Raw genomic sequence first — 22,326 nt, 5'->3', positions numbered from 1 at the left:
TTGGATGACGACGAACGAAGCGGGAGGCCGTCAACAACTGTACACGATGAAAACGTTGCGAGAGTGAGCATCCCCTTGCTCCAACAACCGTGAATGGTCAAACCGTGGATTCTATATTCTATTTGGAAGTAACAAAACGCCTCAGCGTCGCATTCGTCGAATCCAACCGGAATCCGGGCAATTGGACTCTCTTGCACAACAATGCCCCGACACACATGACAACTGTTTTAACACGTTATTTCGCCGTAAATAAATCACCGTCTTATCTCACCCGCCTTATTCACCCGACTTGGTGGCAGCAGAATACTTTCTTTTTCCGAAACTCAAGTTGAAGATGAAAGGCCGCTTTTTCGACGACATTCCAGCCATCCAAAGGGCTTACACCGAGCAGTTGAAGGCGTTCCTACAAACTGATTTCTTCAGACGTTTGACGGGCTCTATCGGCGGTGCAACGATTGTATAACTAGAGAAGGGTTTACGTAGAGTGCTGATGTGAATAAATTCGTTTATCTTTAAATCCATATTTTTATTTAATTTAATTCGGGAACTTTTCAGACATACTGTGTATCTGTCGTTATAGTTATTAATTTGTCTTTTGCTATACGCAGTTATCTTGCTGGCTGTCTACCAGTCGGTGTAGTCAATTATTTTCATTATTTATTGCGTGTACTTCTGTACTTTCCGCTATTTTTTATTTTCATCCGCGTGGGTTTGATTGACTTAATCGTTTCTGATAAACAACATGCTGTTCGTTTTTTACAAGCTAAAGAAATTTTACATGTTTTGCGTTCAGAATCGTGAAATATCTATTTTGTTTAAAGACAGGGAAAATAAAAGGCGTCGTGCAAAGGCGGTTTGTCACAATTTGTCTCATTTAAAGAGGGGTACGTGGCTGTAATCCAGCAAACTGAAATTGGAAGTTGTTTATTTCCTGTACGCATAGAGTAGGGGATATACCAGTTTTTAGTTTTATTAAAAAGAATTTGGTTGTAAATGTCTGGAAAACGTTTGAAAGGGAAGTATGTGGCGACATTTTTCTCCGTAACCCAGCAATAATAAGAGGAAATAATCTGTACGTGGAAACACAATTTTTTTTTTTTTTAGGTAAAAATGCAATGTGGGAACTGTAAAAGAATTTTTTCGTATAATGGATCGAACGAAAGAAACGTTACTAAGTGTTATAAGGGAGTGTATTAGATCTGGGACGAACATAATTTCTTAATGTTGAGAAGTTAAGACGATCAATTTTTTTTTTTTACCCGCTACAACTGAGATTGGACCAGCAGTTACGCATTGCGCATTCTCAGTGTGGATGCCTTAACCTCTAACCTCCCGAGAGCCCGCACGATCCGGCTATGCTGTGCCTTGCGGTAATCGCTCACCCGGTAGATCGGGACTTGGTCCTTTTTTGTGCCGCGCATCTAACCGGTGGTCTCCCGATGTCGGTCTTTTATTTTTCCCCCAAACGCAAGGGGTTCCCAATCAGTCATCGATGACGGCCCACCTCGGTGAGCCGCCCTCTCATGATCAGGGCTTCCCTGACTTAAATTAAACCCCGTCCCATTCCCTGGCGTCTCTTTTTTATTTTTTACGATTCTAGTTACGATCGTAACTACTGCATCCCATTCATGCCTCCCCCTCATAATATACCGTATCGTATTCTCAGGTATTAGATCACTCAATCCCAATGCTTGTCTCATCTGATCCCATCTGCAACATCAATAAACAGTGTGCTCAGCTCGATCCAGCTCGTTACAATATCGATACTCTAAAATTGTACGCCTGCCAAACTGGTGGAGGTAATCCTCAAACTCACCATGTCCTGTTAGTAACTGCGAAAGATAGAAACCAACCTCCCTCCCCCGCCACCCTGTTAATCCACACACCAACTTGCGGGATGATCCTTCTGGTCCAGCTACCAATTCTAGATGTCTCCCACATTGCTTGCATTCCGCAAGCGAGACCTTGACCAGGTCTCGGCAATGCAAAGGAGAGCTGCACTTCGTATTGTTTCATGCTATAAGCCGGTATCAAAAAACACCGTTGAGGTTATAACAGGTATACCCCCTGTAAATGCAAGCAATGCATCAGTTATGTCTCCTTGATTCGATCCTTGACATTTAATCATAAACTCTCCGCAACATCTGGGTCTGCAAATTTACAGGGGGTATACCTGCTATAACCTCAACGGCGTTTTTAGATACCGTCTTAGAGCATGAAACAATAGGAATTGCAGCTCTCCTTTGCAACGCCGAGACCTGATCAAGGTTCATCTTCTTCTCAAAAGCCTCAGCCACGCCGAAACCGCCGAGAAAATAATTGATGATGCAACAGGTAGAATTAACCTGCCTCTCGACAAGCACGGGTCTCGGTGGTTATTCATCAGCCTTCTCAGTTTACTGATAGCAATTACAACACATTCCGTAACTTTGTTTCAAGTGCTCGTTATATAATCTTCATTCTGTTTTTTTTTCTTTTTTGCCTGTTTAGCCTCCGGGAATTACCGTTCAGATATTCCTTACTGAACTGAGTGTAAATGAAGTGTAGTCTTGTACAGTCTCAGTTCGACCGTTCCTGAGGTGTGCGGTTAATTGAAACGCAACGACCAAAGTACACCGGTATCCACGATCTAGTATTCAAATCCGTGTAAAAATAACCGGGGCTTTACTAGGACTTGAACGCTGGAACTATCGACTTCCAAATCAGCTGATTTGGGAAGATGCGTTCACCACTAGACCAACCGGTGGGTTTCGTTATACAATATAATTGTCTTAACCACACGCCTAGGTATTTGAAACACCTAGGTATTATTGTATCTCCGATACGGACTCTTATTTCTCTAATACGGCTTCTACCGGTGAGGGCTATCACCGACGACTTGTTTGGTGCCAGAGTCAGTCCTCTCGCCGCCACCACCCCTGTATTTTGTCAACGGCTGTTGCTGCATCTTCCTTTACATACTGCTCAGCCCCGCCGGCGAACCAATTATCAGACGCAAACAAACATAGTGGAGAGTTTCTGGGTAGCAGCGAAATGACAGAATCGCAAGGAGTGTAGTTTATTGAGATCTATCCTAGACTCATATTTATACGAATTCATGTGGAGCCAATGAAATATCAAGAGGGACGGACATACTCGATTCAATTTTTTAAGATCCCCTTGTTTGGGGACCACAATAGTGATTATAAGTAGGACTTATTTTTTACTATTTTTCAATTGTAATTTAGAAAATGCGTTCACTTTCGAAATTACTCGCGAAAAAATAAGTTTACGCTGAAATTAACATCATAGTAATCAGGTTTATTTGACTAAAATTATATCTTTTATTCTCTACTAATCGGCTATATATACCTATCATTAATTACGATAATTCTGACTTGAAGTAGTACGAAAATAAAATATACGGGTTTGTTCTTAGGATATAATAATACAAAGGGAAGTTACATCTTCTTTTGCACCTGTAGTATAAGTTCTAATGATGGTAACTTAAAACTATTTAAATATAACGGAAAGATTAGTTTATTTAAATATGATTATTCCGAGTATTATGAGAAAAAATTGTTATTACGGATTAAAAATCTTTACCGCAAAATACATTTGTACTTATAAATCCTTGAATCTATGGCTTGAAAAGCGTCGAAATCAGATATCTAACTCAAATAATATTTTCTGATTGATTCACTTCTACTTTGAAAACAAACTTCACTATCATTACTAGATAGAAAAACAAACATCAACAATTGTTAATAATAAACGGAACAACTTAGGAGTTAAAGTTATAATGAAAGCCTTGTTATTAACACTACACTGCACAATTAACAATTATTACTAACTTCCTTGCTAACTACAATTAATAATAATAATAACGAGTATCATGTCTAACTCTTTTCAAGTAGGCAAAGTCTTCGGACTCTTCTTGTACTGTCTATGCTAAAATTTAAGAAATTTTCTGGAATTGCAATAATAATTTTTTAATTTCCTATATTAAAAGATTATCTTTTTTAAAAAAAATAATTTTTTATTTATATAAAACAAAAAAATTTTAATCAAAAGAAATTTTTCTTTGAGGTGTACCTGAATTGTTTGTAGTTAGAGAAAAACAATTTAGGTTATAGTATATATAAATAATTCTCCTTCATCGGAGTATTAATAATATTCTCGTTTTTAACTCCCGTTAATCATATTCGGAGGTTTTTCGTTATCCACGAAAAATATAATTGTTCCCTACCCGTTCTGGGTAAAAATAAATAGATTTATATTTTATGCGGTATTTACGAATGAGAATCAAAATCCTGAAAACGCCCACGAAACTAGTTTTTGGATTAGGTTATTTAATTTATGGATAATTGCAATGTAATCTCAGTGACCACCTATTTTTCATTATTTTTAATCTAACATTCTTCGTTTTGGGTTTTGTAATTTTAGAACAAAACCCTAAGATAATCTTTTCTGAGGATTTTGGAACATGGGAAACCAGCAATTCTTTGGGGTGATCTAGGGGGAATCGGCTCCCATTACGTGTCTACATTGGGAAATTTATCCTAAGTGATTATGTTTTGGCGACTTTTCAGTGAAATATTTTCCTTTGAATATTCTCAGCGATTTCTTGAAATAAATTAAATAAAACAGGTGTCCGTGGCGCAAGTGGTAGAGGCTCAGCCTTTCACTTGGAGGTCTTGAGTTCTAATCCCGGTGTAGCATGGCATTTTTCAGACGCTACAAAAAAAATAACGAAGCTCATAGCGAGGAAATTGCAGCTGAGTTTCCTAAAATATGTTAACAAATTTATTGAACAAGTAATAGATTACTTTTATTGTAAACGAAATGAAGAAGGAAAACAAAACGGTACCTTAAAGTAAGATTCTCTAGCCCGTAAATAAATACCAAGGGCTTTAGAAAAACAAAATAAACTTTTACAGTTATTAAATATTAAAAAGATAGAAATTCAAATTAAAGGGGAATTTTCTTCTAATGTCCTTCTTGGACAAGTTACCGGCTCCTCTTTCAATGAAATATCCAAAGGCGATGTTGTTAATCCAACTGTTTTCAGGAAAGAAGGTTTTTGTAAAGTTGAAAAAGTGACATACAAAATATATAAGCAAAAAACATTATACAGCAAACATAGTCTTCCAATATTATACATATTAAACTCTGCGAAGCTAAGCGTATTATTCGATTAAATTCCAAGATGTTTCCTAACCTTTTGTTTTCGAACGTCGCCATTATCAAAAGTTTTGCTGGGTACTTCAAAAAGAAAAGAACCGATAAATTAACCATGAAAACGTTTTGAAAGAAAAAATTTCAATAATGGTAAAATGAATCTACCGTTTAACATTTAATAATTTTTAAGTTACTCATCTTGACGATTTTCATATGCAGTTCAACGGTATCATATATTTATCAGTTTGATTTATTTGACGAGCATTTATAGGGAAAAGAGATTCACTGACATGAACATTGATTTATAAAGGAGAGCTGGTGGGCCGTATATTATTAAAACCGGGTTTGTATAACGTGATTCTCGAAAGCAGCGTTGGTGGATAAAACAATAAGTTAAACTAAATATTAGATTACATGTAACAGATAATTGAAGACGTATGATGTAAAATATTCGATATTTTTTAGTTTTAACAGTTGCGACTAAAAAACTGGTACAGAGTAGAAAAAAACAGTAAAGTGAATCAAAATTCAGAAGAAAATATACATCTAATTAGGTTTCGTAATAACAATTAAAGGTAAACATATTTATAAAAAGAACAATATAGGTCATATACAATATAATGAAAATTAATCCATTTGAAGATTAAAATAAAAACGTTTTTATAAATCGAATGACTGAATATTTATTTAAAATTTATCACAATATAAAAGAAAAGTAGTTTTTTTAAACAAAATTATAAATAGCAAATGTTAGAATCGTGGTATAAGCCAATGTTGACTTTAAAAATTCATTGTTATATAAATATACGATTTAATTAATCATCACGACTGCCGGGTTGTATCGTTTTAAAATAATAACAAAAATAATCCCAATTAACGTTTTCATTCGAACAGAATACAAATTACTTTTATCTCTACAACACTGTTCAATAATTTTAATGAAATTCAGCTTTAATTACTTTAAAGGAGTTAGTGATAAGATAATTAACGAATAATGTAGAATTTATAAATATCTGGGTTCACAGTATTAACCAATTCTCTTTCTAATAATGCGGAAAGGTGAAACTACTCGTATGTAAAAATAGCTTATTTATAATCATAAACGACGAATGTTATTTCATGGAATCCTTACCCAAAGAATTATAATTATTATATAATATAATAATATTATATTTTAACTAACGGCTCCAGGTAATATCACCGGGAATATTTTGCAATAGGGTATAATTATCAACGATCCATGGTTATATCAAGCTACAGATATACGAGCACACGCATTAGATAAACAAGGTATACAACTGCTTGAAGGCAGTAAATGAAGATAGCTTCTCTAGATATTCGGAGATTTCCATAATATTGAACGAAGCAATCAGATGAAATACATTATTTTATAAAATATATATAACATAAATTAAAAAATATACATCGTCTTAGTTTATTAAAAGGCTTAAAAATACTTATAATGTGTAATTAACGAGAAGCGATTCAAATTCCTTATTACGTCACATAATATTTGGATCCTATAATCAAACAATAAATAATCAACTTCACATTTTCATTAAAAAAAAGAAACGTAATCAACAAGAAAAAATAATATGTTAACGTACATTATCTCAGGTTACAACCAATGAATACATTATCATAGCCCACTCCCCTGCGGTTGATGATTTCCTGCCTTCTTCGTATCATCACCTCTGTAATGAATAATATGAATAGGATTTACACATACAAATCTTTATCGGTGCGGTTTGTAACGTACGTTGCAAAATATTATAAATTCTGATGCTAAAAAAATTCCTTACACGATTAAAAGTGGCTTCGTTGTAATAATAAAATATTAATAAAAACTACGAAGAACTGAACGATCTAAAAAAAGAAGCTGACGATAAAGTTATAATAATACTTTTCTGGCATTGGTTACTACCCACGACGGAACAGAGAAAATGCGTTTGTGATAAGAGGTTATGTGCGTGTTTGTGTGTATATCTGTTACCATTTTCCTAAAAACCCTACCTACTGGAAAGATTTCGATGCAGTTTTTTGAATTACATAGGTAATACCTCAGACCAGGTTTTAGACATGTTTTACGATTATAGCGCTGGGGAGCGCTCCAGCAAATGTGTTTCTCTAAAACGGCTGGGCCGATTTTTATGCAGTTTTTTTTCATTACATAAACATCACCTGAGAGCAGGTTCTCAGATTAGTTTTGCGGTAATAAGCCGCCAGAGGGTGCTACAGTAGATATGTTTCTTCAAAACAGCGAATGTTTCTAAGTCTTTCTAACTCCAGCAAGGCTATATTATTGTATGGATTATTAAGTAATTTGCGCTGGTCAAGTATACTAACCTTTCATCATCATCAGCCTATAAACGTCTCACTGTTGGGCACAGACCTACTAATCTTTAAAAAGTAATAAATAAAAAATAAAATTTAACATTTTATAAAACCCACGACGAATAAAACCTTAAATAAAATTAAACATTAAAAAAACCGTGACGAAAAACCTTAAAAAAGTGAAATATAAAATAACTGTATTTTTACCTTATAATCCTTTGACATTGTGATATTATTTTTAAGACAATAAAATTTGTCTACGGTGACCCGTAGACTGTATAGATATGCTTTTTTTCGGGCCGGTATAGATAAGCTTTAGTTATCATCATAGTGAAGCTCGACGATTAATCAAAATCTATTGTCTTCAAAACAATATCACAATGTTGAGAAAATTATAATGTAAAATTACATTTTAATTTTTCACATTTTTAAGGTTTTTCCATCGTGCGTTTTATAACATTTTTAATCGATTCTTATATGATGGAAAAATTATACATAAAATATTAATTTTAAAAAAAAAGTTTTTTTTTAATTTTTTCAGCTCTCCTATCCCCAAACTAACCTCTCAAGAAAATTCCTTGATTTTTCTTCGTTTACTGTGTTAAATGGAAGAAACTGAAAAATATCCAACTGAAAAATGTACAACCAATAAAAAGTTATATAAGATTTCTTTTTTTGGAGGTAAAGGTGAATTATGAAGAAATTATATTGTAATATTATAATTAAAAATTCAAAGAAACTAAAAAAAGTTTTAAAGAATTTAATAATCGATTTTTTAAACGTTCATCAGCTCCCATATCTCCAATATTGCCCTCAAAGTATTTTTTTGGGGGGGCCACTTCTATATGGGGGACTACTGTAATGCTTAGAAAGAAATTTGTAAAAATTCAGTTAAAAGATACGCGATGAATAAAAGGATAGCTTTTTTAGACTTTTTGGAAAGAGGGAATTTTGAGGCAAAACATATTTAAAAAAATTTTAAATAAGGATGTACGCGTGTACAACCGTTCTCGATCTCTTGAGAACCCTTGAAATTGTGTAACAATATTTTTGAACGTTGTTATATCTTACACTATTTCTTCAGATATTCTCATTTCTTTTAGGTCTTATTAAACCCTCTGAAGCCCATTGATTTTCTTTATTTTTGTTGTAAATGTAGTTAAAGATTTGTTTCGTGAGCTTTTTATTATTCATTATCATAAGGTGACCAAAGAATTTGACTTCTTTTTTGTAATGAAATGAGGCTCTTTTTTTAATTTCATTGTATTTTTTGGGGATCTTTATCAGTTCTAATTGTTATTCGTTTTCACCCATTTTTATTAGTTATAGAATTTTCACAAGGGTTTCATTTCTTTTTTACCGACTTTTCGAAGAAAATTACGGTATTACTTTCGGTTGAATTATGAAATTGGGGTGAAAATAAATTTTATTTACGTTTGAGGTATGAGAAGTACGAAAATACTATTCATGTATGGAATCTTTGGTTGGAAAATCTCTCATACTATTAGATGAATTTCATTAAATTTTGATATGTTGCAACAGTGTATCTGAAATTATGCATAAGAAAATTTGATGAAGACTGGTCGAGTCGTTTTTGAATTACGCTCAATTAAATGTAGATAACAGACAACATAATCTCAATTTGAGGTTATATTGACTGTGTAGTGGTGTATTTTTCTGAACTCTTATGCGATGAATCACAGTGGTGAGCGAGTTGAAACTTGATGCTATGTGTGGAACCTACTCGTTAATCGTATGTACGTTGACATACGTGAACGTATATCGTGCGTTGTGCTCTGAAAATAAGTACGAGTTAATTACATTATCTTTCCGACGCCCTCGTATGAAGGCGTCGGAAATAAGATGTTTGCGACGCCTGAAACGGGCTTCTTATGCATAACTGCGCTAAAGTTATTTCTACTGTATTTATATCATCTGTTTCAAACTGAAGATGCACTTTGATGCGTACAGACCTGATTTGTTGCTAAGCCAATTCCATTTTTCTCGTTCTTGTTAGATTGGCTTCTTTATTATTATTTAAATATAACCTGTTATTTAAAATAATAATAAAGATAAACCAAGATTCAATTGTATTTTCGTTCCCCGTGAATAATAATTTATTTATCTTGTAAATTAATAAAACAACATAATTCCTTAGCGATGGAAAATTATTCATTTCTTCTATATTAAATAGTTTATTATAATTTAATGAAAATTTCTTATGTTTATACCTTTTCTGGTTAAATTTAATTATTATTTATGTTTTAAAATTACATTCGTTATTTTAATCAAGTATTACAGATATATCTAAATTTAATTTCCTAAGTTTTAAAATATTAATAATAATGCGTGAGGTTTTAATTAACAGTTAAGTAAACTATAAATGTACACTAAATTAAACTATAAATAGTTTATGATGAGTATAAGATATCATTTACTATTATTAATAAAATTAAAGTTTTATAACGTTATTCATTTAATGTTTTAATATAACACGTTAATTAACAAATCTTTTTAGCAGATATTACGAAATAAATTACCTTATTATCTAGTAAAATTATATAATAATGCGGATAATATTCAGTTTTATATTATCTCATAAAATGAACAATAACTTATTATTACATACGTTAGTGGTTTTAAGTATATCTTTTATATCCAAAAGGTTTATGTTAAAACTCAATTATACCGGTAAATATAATATCTATATATCAAGAAGTATCGTATTTAAATAATGGTTTATAATAAATAAATTCTCAATGAATATTTTATAATACAATAAGAAATGGGATTACGCGATCTATCACACGTAACGAAGCAAATAATATAATAATTATTAAATAAAAACAGGTTATTTTCGACGTAAAAATATTATTTTTTTTTATGACAGACCGTAGTTAGAAAATGGTTTATGTTAATAAATAATCATTTTTAACTCAAGTAACATAAAACTCATCATTAGATAATAACAACTATTTTGTTAAATATTAAAAATTACCAGAATTTTTTTTCTTTGTGATTATTAGAATTTAGTAAATAAATGAGAAGCTGATGATTTAAAACTATGATATTAAAACCGTTTCATATAACAAAGGTTCTATATAGAGCAAAACTCGGAATGCAAAAGAGGCGGGAGTATTTCAATTCTCCCTTCGAATCGCAGAGCCTGGACAGTGTCCCTTGTATGATTCTATAATCGGGATTGTTTCAGAGGTTTATTTTTAGTGTCGGCTATAAGTTTTAATTTTTGTTATATTTATGGACGGATTTTTGATTAGCATTCCTATCCGTTTTGGACCAGTGTTCTCGTCCAATTACTGGGTCCGACCGCGAGAGACTTGGCTTTTAAGCCTGGTGCTCCCGACGTAATTCCCCTTCAGACCGTCCCCTGAAGTCCTTTCGGTGCTAGCACTTCATAGGCTAGCAGGAATACGCCACAACGGGGTCCTAGTTTTTTGGAGGGAGCAATGCGCCCCCTTCTCCGGAGGGAGTCGCAATTGCTGATCTTCTTCTTCGGTGGCTGTCCTTCACGTTGCTTCTCTGCTGGGCTCTTCTTCCGGACTCCATTCCGTTACGGCGGGCGCGTAGTGGGTCTTCTTTCTTCTTTTTCTTCTTCCGATGACCTCTTCATTCTTCTTTGGCCTACACTTTCCGGGACTCGGCTGTAATCGAAATTACATGCCAATAACCTTGCTGTTCCCGTGGCCCTGAAGGGCTGAACGGGGGAAAGTGCAGGTTTCTCCTTTGTTCGTTCTTCTGTTTGCTGTTGGTGGCTCGTTCCCTCTTCTTCTTTCTTCAAGGGAAAGGAAATAGGGAACTTACAATGGGGTACCATGATTCGCGATCGCGGTTTGGGAGCGGCGATCGCCTTTAGCAAAACTCTGGTATATATATAGTCCCTATTGCATCCTATGGCTATGAAAGGTGTACCATCAAGAAGGCTGACAGGTGCAGGATCAACGGTTTTTAGCTCTGATGTTGGTGCCAGATGTTAAGAATCCTGAACGGCCAAAATAACTAAGAAAGAACAAGCCTAATCAATCCTTAGAAAGGCAGATACTGAAGCTGCGCCTATCATAATCTGGTCATACCTTGAGGAAAAATAACTCCTTGGAAAATCTTACTAGGCATGACAGACGGAAGAAGGCAACTAGACCGACCAAAAACCCTTGGCCGGATGCCATCAAAGAAGAAGCCAGCAGGAGTGTGGCAGAATTGAAAGAATCTATTAGAGATCGTAGAAGTAGAAAAGCATGATCCATCAAATGATCGAGACCCGTACGCGACTAAACAGTTAAGAAGTAAATAATGAAAAACAAAAAAAAAATTATAATGGATCTTTGTGGAATCATTGCAACGGCTACATGTGTGTGTGTGTGTTTGTGGGTGTGCGCGCGTGCGAGTGTGAATTAATACACAAAATAATGAAATATACCATACTCATCCATAACAGCAGTTTAATTCGGGAACAGCTGATTTAGAAACTGCTGATTTTGAAATCGGTTTGTTAACCGCTGCATTAAGACTGTCTCATGTTAATCAAAACCAAACAGACTAATGTTTTTATAAGTCCATTATGAATCTTATCTCGCGAGCATGTGTGTGAAATTTTGATAGGGAATATGGTTCGAATAGAAAATGTTTCCTTTAAAAATAATACGTCACAAAGAATTTATACGATTGTTAGCTACGATTGTTAGATATATACGAGGTGCGACAATAAAGTAATGAGACTGATGTGAAATAAAATGTTGCTTACCGTTTTAGTCATGTTTAGTGCTGTCTCCTTAAAGTAGTTCCCCTCTGATTGCACACACTTATTCCAGCGCTTCTGCCATTGATGGTAACATTTCTGGAACTCATCTTCTGTAATATCCTCCAAGACCCTGATCACAGTATTTTGGACATCTTGTGTTGTTTGAAAATGGTGTCCCTTGACCGCCATTTTGACTCTTCGAAATAGAAAAAAGTCGCACGGAGCGATATCTTGTTTTGAGGTTAACAATTGCTGTACTGACAGAGCAGTATGGGATGACGCATTATCGTGATGCAGAATCCAATTATCAGCAATGTTGGCACGGACACGAACTCGTTTACGAAGTCTTTCTAAAATTTCTTCGTAGAAATATTGGTTAACTGTTTGTCCAGGAGGCACCCACTATTTATGAACAATTCCCTTGGAATCGAAGAAGCATACAAGCATGCGTTTCACTTTTGACTTTGACATGCGAGCTTTTTTTGGTCTGGGTGATCCCTTTGAGCACCATTGCGAACTTTGGCGTTTTGTCTCTGGATCGTATTGAAAAAACAACCTTCATCACCAGTGATAACACGGCTCAACAAATCTGGATCGATTTGCGTTTGCTCTAACAGATCGGCTGCCACATTTTTCCGTGTTTCTCGCTGTTGTTGTGTGAGATTTTTGGGGACCATTTTTGCACAATCTTTCTCATACCAAGATCTTCAGTTAATACTCGTATAGACTAACCGTTTCTCGATTGATGTTGAGTTCTTCTGCAATCATTTTTACAAATAATCTTGGATCAAATCGTACGATTTCACGCACCCTGGTCAAGTTGACATCTGTCCGTGAGGTTGATGGTCGTCCACTGCGGTCTTCATCTTCAACGTCCGTTCTGCCTTCACTAAAATTTTATGCCACCGAAAAACTTGAGCTCTTAACATAACCTTCTCTCTAAAAGCCTTCTGAAGCTTACCATAAATTGTCGTCGCGTTTTTACCCGATTTAACGCAAAAAGAAATGGCGTTCCGTTGCGCAATATTTTGCGGTTTCGTTTCTGTGACGAGAGACGCAAACACGTGTTCACTTATTACAGCACAACTCACAACTGAGCAGTAGCATCAATGTGCCGCTTGGACTAGAAATAGCTTATAGACCAAGGTCAAAGATGGTGTGCCTACGCAAGCTGCAGGGTTACCACATCTTGCAAAGAAAAATCAGTCTCATTACTTTATTGTCGCACCTCAGTATATATATGTGTGTATATATATATACACACACATACAAAAAAAAACGGGAAAATTACTGAATTAAGTTTTTATCTTACTTCTGATGTGACATAAAATAAACTACTAGTGTTCTTACGTATTTTACTATTTAGTTTTTAATTCTTATTACGTACTTGAATATTATTAGAATAGTCAGATTACTAAGCATTTTATGCCATATATCAGCTTTACAGTTTATAATAGAACTTAATGACTGTTTACCTCGATAAACAATACCTGTATATCCTATTTCCTTTATGCGTTGGATAGAGGAAGACGGAAACTTTAGAATGGCAGGTGATCATTAGCCGGTAGAGAGGGCATATGCCAATTTATTATCGTTAATTATTAATGAGAATGTACATTATTTATCTATATAATTTTAAAATTAATAAAAAAAAAATACACTAATACTGTTGATTAATTACAAAAATTTATAGACAATAAAAACTAAAAATATTTTCAGCAAAATTCTGACTCTATTTCTAATTATGAATCCATTCATGAAAGTACAATGTCACTAATGTTTTCCAATTGATAATTCCTATACCGGCTTGCTACTACATCGATCCATCTTGTTTCACGTTGATTTTCATTCACTTACGAGTATTTAGATTTTCCTTTTTATAACCTGCATTGCAGGATAATATATATAATCCGCACGAACATATCCTGCTCAAATACATCTCAATCCCGCTTGTGCAACATTCTATCACCAATCTGTCTCATTTCTTGAACAGCTGACAAACTTACTTTACGCTTTTCATAGTCTCTACGTATAAATAATTATAAGATATCATTTCATGAATAGTAATTTTGAAGATAAGCTTTTGTTTTCAAGTTGGAACGTAACTAATGAAAAGTTTGATTACCTTAATCATGAATATTCAATTTTTTTAATGAAAATCAGTATTTGATAAACCTATATTTACGTATTTGAACATTTATTTAAATACAACTTTAACTGAATTAAAAAATTATTGATTAATTGTTAGTTTAACTTTTTATATTTTTTCATTCGTTTTTGTATTAATTTTAGATTATTTCTCTTAAACCTTTCCAACGATTTAATTAAAGTAATATTTAAATAATTTTCGTATTTATTAAAATAGAATAAGCTTTTAAGAGACCGACTTCAGAAAAATCGCAATTGAAGGTAAATATATATATATATATATATATATATATATATATATTTCTTAGTTACTGTTTAAAATTTGACCTTTAAAAGTCGGTGATAAATGAAAAAACCTGATATCAAAATTTATTAATTTCCTGGCATTTGTTTTTTATTTATTCTTATATACTAGACAAATTAATGAGGTTAATCAAAAAAAGTATTAAAAATTAAAAAAAATTTATATTTTTTTTATCTTTGATCGGCTCCCCCATCTCATCCAATATTGCCCTTAAAGTATTTTTTGAGTCACTTGTGCTACTACTGCTACTACTACTACTACCACTAAGTCTAGGAAGACAAAAATATCGGTTAAAAAATGCAATAAATAAAAAGATAGACTTTTTTATTCTTTTTGGGAAGGAGGAATTTTGAGACTTTATTTAACGGTACGATAAACATGATTGCATGTCTAATTAGTTTCCTTTGTGAACAATTTTGAGAAAATAGACCCCAGAGACACTGAAAATATTGGCCACAAACCTTTATCAACAAATTTCCTCAAATACACGAATTTCTGTACCAAATTTCATTAAAATCGGTTATCCAGTAAAAATTTATTAAGCTTCAAACACGCCTACACAAGCACATACTGTCGTATGAACCTTAACCCCCGATATATTTTTGTTTTTTAGGTCTCTGGGTCATGAAACGTCGAGAAATGAAAAACCCGTATCCCATTTTTAGACTGAGTACCATAGTTTCCTTCTTACTGGATATCTCTGGAGATATCACGAAAGGAAAGTAAAATAGCTATTAACGATTTACTAATCTTAACATATCACCTAAATTCTAGATTTAAAACCTAAGTTTTTTAAAAGTATTTAACCATTTAACGCAATTTTTTAAAGTCAATTTTATTTTAAAAAAGTTTTATTTTAGTTTGTATTTTTATTTAAAATACACTTATTAAAATGGCTTATGGAAAAAATTTAATCGCAAGAAATGTAAAGAGAAGAAACTTATATATCTATAAAAATAAATGGAGGAATATAGAGAAATTACGTAAAGGGACTACTACCAAGCGTATGCTAAGGCTCTCATAATACGAGGATATGTGTTACGTTTCTACCCAGGTTTTTCAAATAATTTGATTGAATTTCCTCACGAAAATATTTGGCATAACAAAACGATGTCTGACTGCATATCATTACACTTTAATAATCCGATACGAGCAATGATTTTATTTTATAAAAAAATAAATAAATAATTTTAAATTTCCGACGCAATTACATTTTTTTCGTTACAAAATCTTTCACTTGAGTTATTTGAAAAAAAACTTAAGCGGTACTACCAGGAGAGATAACACTATAAATTAATAAAGAATAATTAAAACTAGTCAATTTAGTAAATAGTAATTCTTGAACATATATAAAAATATAAGAAAAAGAAGACTGTATGTCAAATTGAGAACCACTTTTTTCTGAAATCGGCTAAAACTCTTAAAAATACGCTTTTAGTTTTTCTCTACTAATTTTAATTATAATGTAAATTATATATAACTGTATAAATTTTATGCCTAATATTGTTTAAATATTAAAAATTACATACGCTGTACATCGGCATCACCATAATAAGGATGTCTTTTTCAAATTTTGTTTATAAAAAAAAGTTAAATATAATCAAAATCCAACCTTTTATTAGAAAAAAAAAAATTAAAATTAATATTATCCACACACTGGAAGACAAGATCTATTTTTTTTTTAGAACTGCAACACATTTCCTTCCGCAGGAGATTACAAATGGAATATTTTGTTAATATCTTTACTTGTACGAAAATATTGAAATCACGAAAAATGTCGGTTTTCAGATATCAACGGAAATATCCATTTTGACCATCCCTGAATCCATTTTGACTAATTTTGGCGTGACGTCTGTATTCCCATAACTCAAAAACGATTAGGCGTAGAATGTTGAAATTTTGGATTTAGAACTGTTGTACCATTTAATTATGCAACTTCCCTTTTGATTGCAATCAAAAGGGAAGTTGCAAAAGGGAATTGACTTGACCAAAATAGTCCAAAAAAGCCCAAAAGCCAAAAAGTTTTATTTAGGATTTTTTTCTTAACTGCAATATTAAGTTCTCATTGAGGGCTTTTCACACTATATATATTACCGGTATTTATTTTCACTGGTTCCATGGAAGGCAGATCGGTTCGAATCCGACTTCATTTCTCCTTTTTTTCGCATTTTTTAAATTTAAATGTATTAATTTATTAATAATTGCATTTATTAATTGATTTATTAATAATTGCATTTTTTTACAATCAGAGGTAAAAAAATCTGATTGTAAAAAAAATGCACATTTAATAATAGTTCAATAATAATAAAAAAAATTAGAAGTTATAAGTGAAATAACATTTTATGTACTTTTAAAAATGTGTAATGCAATTTAATAGGCGTACAAGGAAGTCATGTGTTGTCCACATCAGATTTTTAACTTATAGCGATAAAAAGCCAGTTTAATGTAGTGAAAAGGGTTTATATTTGAAATTTTTTGCTACTTTTCATGTAACAGATTGTTTATCATATATAAAATTGATAGTTAATAAATTTCATATTTTTTGAATGTCTTGAATTTGTAGTTTTTAAGAATTAATAACCATTTTGTAGGTAATATCTGTGCATTCTTTTCCACCTTCTGCGATATTATTAAAGGTTCGATCTATTGTCTATAGGACTTACATGTGTACTTTGATATTTATGTGAGGGTGAATGAATGTACATCCAGTCTGCCGATATACAATATTTCACTTTAATCGACACAGGTGATTTTCTCCTAAACTACACACAATATAAAAAATATGACCGAAATAAAAATTACACTGATTGGAGGGGAACACATCATGGTTACCTTGGATTTGACCTTTAACTTGATCTTATTTCATGGTTAACAAATTTTTTTAAATTGAATGACATTGATGCCCCATCAATAAAAAGAACCCATCAATGAAAAGAGCAAAAAACGTTTACATTGGAATATGTGGCCACAAATATGACTTTGGAACTATTTAAAGGTCATATGCCTAACCATCAGAGATATTTTTACATTGGTGTTGGATTGTTTTCGTAGATATTTAGAGTCACTGGTTTCTAAGTTGTAAAAAGAGGTTTGCCATCTGCTACTGTCTTGAATCAGGAAACTATGTTAATTGGATACCATATGGGATCGTAAACCAAATTTATGGCCGTATGCCCTTCAAAAAAATTCTAAGGTCATATGTGTGACTACATATTTCAATGTAAACATTTTTGCTCTTTTCATTGCTGGGGTTAAAAATAGGTCATTCCATTTGAAAAAAATCGTGTTAACCTTGAAATAAGGTCAAGTTCATGGTCAAATACAAGGTCACTATGAGGTATACCCTTCCAATCTGAGTAAACTTTGTTTAGGTCATTTTTTTATTGTGATAGTTTACAAGAAAATCGCCTGAGGCGATTAAAATGAAACACTACAAATTTAATGTTACTAGAGTTAATAGAATCTGTATGCTCCTGGGTGGATATGCTTTTAATAGAATACGCTACGTATTACCATTAGTTTGTTTTATATTTGTCTGTTATTTTATTTATGACGTTTAAATAAACGTTTAAATAATACAATTCTATTTTTTGATTAGCAGTTGCCCGCGGCTTCGCTCGCGTGGATTTTGAATTTGTAAATAGAAAAGGTTTTCAAAAGAAATATTAGATTTTGTTAAAATTCTACCATAATTTAAAGGTTGATGTTTTAGTGTGCGTAATGCAAATTTGTTATTTATTTTTGCGAGGATCTATCAACTTATTTCTAGCGGTTGGCTTTATCCTAAGAATGTTCGTATACTACAAATTTAGTTGATAAGCGATCTATAGCGTTCACGGAAGAATGCTAAACATCTTAGGCGAGCAGAAAAAACCACAAAAAATCCATTTGAGTGCGTCTAGTGTTGTCTTATAAACAACAATAGCGATTTTCCCTTCAGGTACAAGAATGACCCGAGAGTTACTTAGCAATCGAAAATAAGTCGAGTGACAAAGTAGAAACAATACTTCTGATCGAATTTGAACGATAAAATTATGGGTAATGTGAACCGGAATCGTCTTCTATAATACAATCAATTTTCATTACTTATTGTTTACATTTAAAATTTTAATTCAAACTTTTCGTCCTCACTCCTGTTCCTCAAATTGAATTGTTGAAACACGGTGAAACATGAACCGTTTTGTTTTAAAAGAAAATGCTAAATATTAATTTTCGCTGCGGTAACACTTTCAGATTCATATAATTTCATGAAAACATTTTCTTCCCTTATCAAATTTAACTTTTTAAAAATTACAAAACCCGTATAATTTTATTTTCAAAGGAGTATCTAAATGCCAATTTTCACGAATGTAACATCTTCGGTTCTTGAGATACAGAATTTTCACAAAAAATCTGGTACCTTTTTCACATCCTTATAAACGGATATCCAAAATCCTTGCTTATTGAATTTCCTGTTCAACCTCCAGCAATTACCGTCAGATATTACTTCGGAGGATGAATGAGGATAATATGTATGAGTGTAAATGAAGTCCATTCTTGTACAGTCTCAGGTCGACCATTTCTGAGATATGTAGTTAATTGAAACCCAATCTCTAAAGAACACCGGTATCCGCGATCTAGTATTACATTCCGTATAAAAGCAATTACGATTTGCTGATGATATAGTAATTCTAGCCGAGAGTAAAAAGGATTTAGAAGAAACAATGAACGGCATAGATGAAGTCCTACGCAAAAACTATCGCATGAAAATAAACAAGAACAAAACAAAAGTAATGAAATGTAGTAGAAATAACAAAGATGGACCACTGAATGTGAAAATAGGAGGAGAAAAGATTATGGAGGTAGAAGAATTTTGTTATTTGGGAAGTAAAATTACTAAAGATGGACGAAGCAGGAGCGATATAAAATGCCGAATAGCACAAGCTAAACGAGCCTTCAGTAAGAAATATAATTTGTTTACATCAAAAATGAATTTAAATGTCAGGAAAAGATTTTTGAAAGTGTATGTTTGGAGTGTCGCTTTATATGGAAGTGAAACTTGGACGATCGGAGTATCTGAGAAGAAAAGATTAGAAGCTTTTGAAATGTGGTGCTATAGGAGAATGTTAAAAATCAGATGGGTGGATAAAGTGACAAATGAAGAGGTATTGCGGCAAATAGATGAAGAAAGTAGCATTTGGAAAAATATAGTTAAAAGAAGAGACAGACTTATAGGCCACATACTAAGGCATCCTGGAATAGTCGCTTTAATATTGGAAGGACAGGTAGAAGGGAAAAATTGTGTAGGCAGGCCACGTTTGGAGTATGTAAAACAAATTGTTGGGGATGTAGGATGTAGAGGGTATACTGAAATGAAACGACTAGCACTAGATAGGGAATCTTGGAGAGCTGCATCAAACCAGTCAAATGACTGAAGACAAAAAAAAAAATAAAAGCAATTGCCTTTACTAAGATTTGAACGTTGGAACTCTCGACTTTGAAATCAGCTGATTTGCGAACACAGTACACCACTAGACCAACCCGGTGAGTTTGCTTATTGGGCAGCTACGTTATAAAAACAACACACCCTTCAAAATTCATCTAACTCGTACCTAGATTAAGCAGTTTGATCTCTGCGTTAATGACTTAGTTAGGGAGGACACAGTTTTATATACTGCTATATACTTCTATATATATATATATATATATATATATGAAGAAAATGTCTGAAATATTATAACGAGATTGATGTTAACTATTATACATCACTAAAAACCACTACGTTGTTTATATTCTCTATTTTAAGTAAAGTATTGTCTAAAAGCAAGAATATATGTTAATAATATGTACTAAATATTTTATTATAATGACTTCTATGCAGAACTGAAATGTTTGAATGTAATAATCGATGTAATGAATAAAAAATTACAATATTTATGATATATTTTATTGATAATTTTGTAAATAATCGTGGGTTTTCGATTAATTTTGAATAGATGCTTTGGTTTCTATGTCTGATAATGATGAAGTCAAGGTAGTTCCAACATCTGTTTTATGGTGGTAAAATTCTGTACTGAGCTATAAGTTGGAGGTCGTAGATTTTTAATGAGCTTGAGAAATGAATGCCATTACGCTGTTTTACTTTGACGTTAAAATTACTTGTTATCATTTTAACTAAAACGTCTTCAATTCAAATAAAAGAATCTGTGTATTCTTCTAATTAAAAAAAAAATAATAAATAAATAAAAATAACTAATGGTTTTGACATGTAAGTTAAGGATAAGTATAGACATTTTTTATATAATTGCACAAAAACAGATTAATGGAAACTGATTTAACTCATACATGTAAGGAAACTTTTCATGATGTAAACGTATCGTTGGCAATAAATAACGTTATGAACTCAATTTATAAAAGCAAAATCCTAAACGTTTCTGTAATAATTAATTCATTATGAAGATCGTTGAGAAATTCAGAAGTATCAAAAACAAAAAAATAATAAATAATTTAAGCAATTTTTCACTCTTCTGTATTAGGTAGATTTCATAAGAAAGCTACCTATTGTAATGGGTACCATGATTAGATTTCCGGAAAATTTCGACATATCTTCGTGTTTCACATCCCCAGACCTCAAAATCACCGTCAGTTCAAAAGTTTATATATACACTGGACTGCCGTAATTTTGCGCCAATTACTTTCAAATTATTCTTTAAAAATAATTTGTCCCAAAATTTCGGTCGAGTTTTGTAACGGCCAAATTCGGAACATGGGGGAGCTTTTTTGAAAAAACAAAATATTGCTAAACTTTCTTATCAAGTAAAATATCGAATTCGTTTAAAGTTCCTACTATTCTTTAGATAAGGGCCTAAAACTTTTAAAACTAAGTAAAGTTTTTTATATCACCAACCATTGGCCCAGCAGGTGGAAAAAATGGGGTTTCAAAGACAAAAAAAGATTCATACCTCCCTTAATAGGCACACAATCGAGTAGCTTTAAAGTGGTAGTTACTCCTCTAAACATTACCTAAACCCTTTGTCTGTAACAATTTTTGATATAACGAACTCTTACGGCAAGGGATAACCAAAATTTTGCTGGAACTGTACGAAGATAACCAAAATTTCGGTCGAGTTTTGTAACGGCCAAATTCGGAACATGGGGGAGCTTTTTTGAAAAAACAAAATATTGCTAAACTTTCTTATCAAGTAAAATATCGAATTCGTTTAAAGTTCCTACTATTCTTTAGATAAGGACCTAAAACTCATATGTCATATGCTAAACATGTGAACATTTTTTCGAATGCAACCGTTGTCGTATTGAATAAATTTAAAGTTTTTCTAGATTTTAAGATTGGAATCTTTTTTATCCCCTACTTAGTACCGGTGAAATCTACCTCCGCCATCCGGCGTGCCGAAGGAATTTTTTTTAAATTTAAAATTAATTTTTTCTACCTTAAATATAATGTTTAATATAAGTTATAAGACAGTAAGTTGATGATACTCGTACGTGACATTACATTCGCCAAGAGCATATGATATCAATAATTTCCAGGAAACCACTACGTTCTGAAATGCAATACAGCTGCAGACTTTAATTGTATCATATTTTCTTCTGTTCATATACATTACCCGTTCGATTAACAGCGTCC

The sequence above is a fragment of the Lycorma delicatula genome, chromosome 9 (assembly GCF_047948215.1).
Source record: "Lycorma delicatula isolate Av1 chromosome 9, ASM4794821v1, whole genome shotgun sequence".
Classification (NCBI taxonomy): Eukaryota; Metazoa; Arthropoda; class Insecta; order Hemiptera; family Fulgoridae; genus Lycorma; species Lycorma delicatula.
This window is presented reverse-complemented; position numbering follows the sequence as displayed.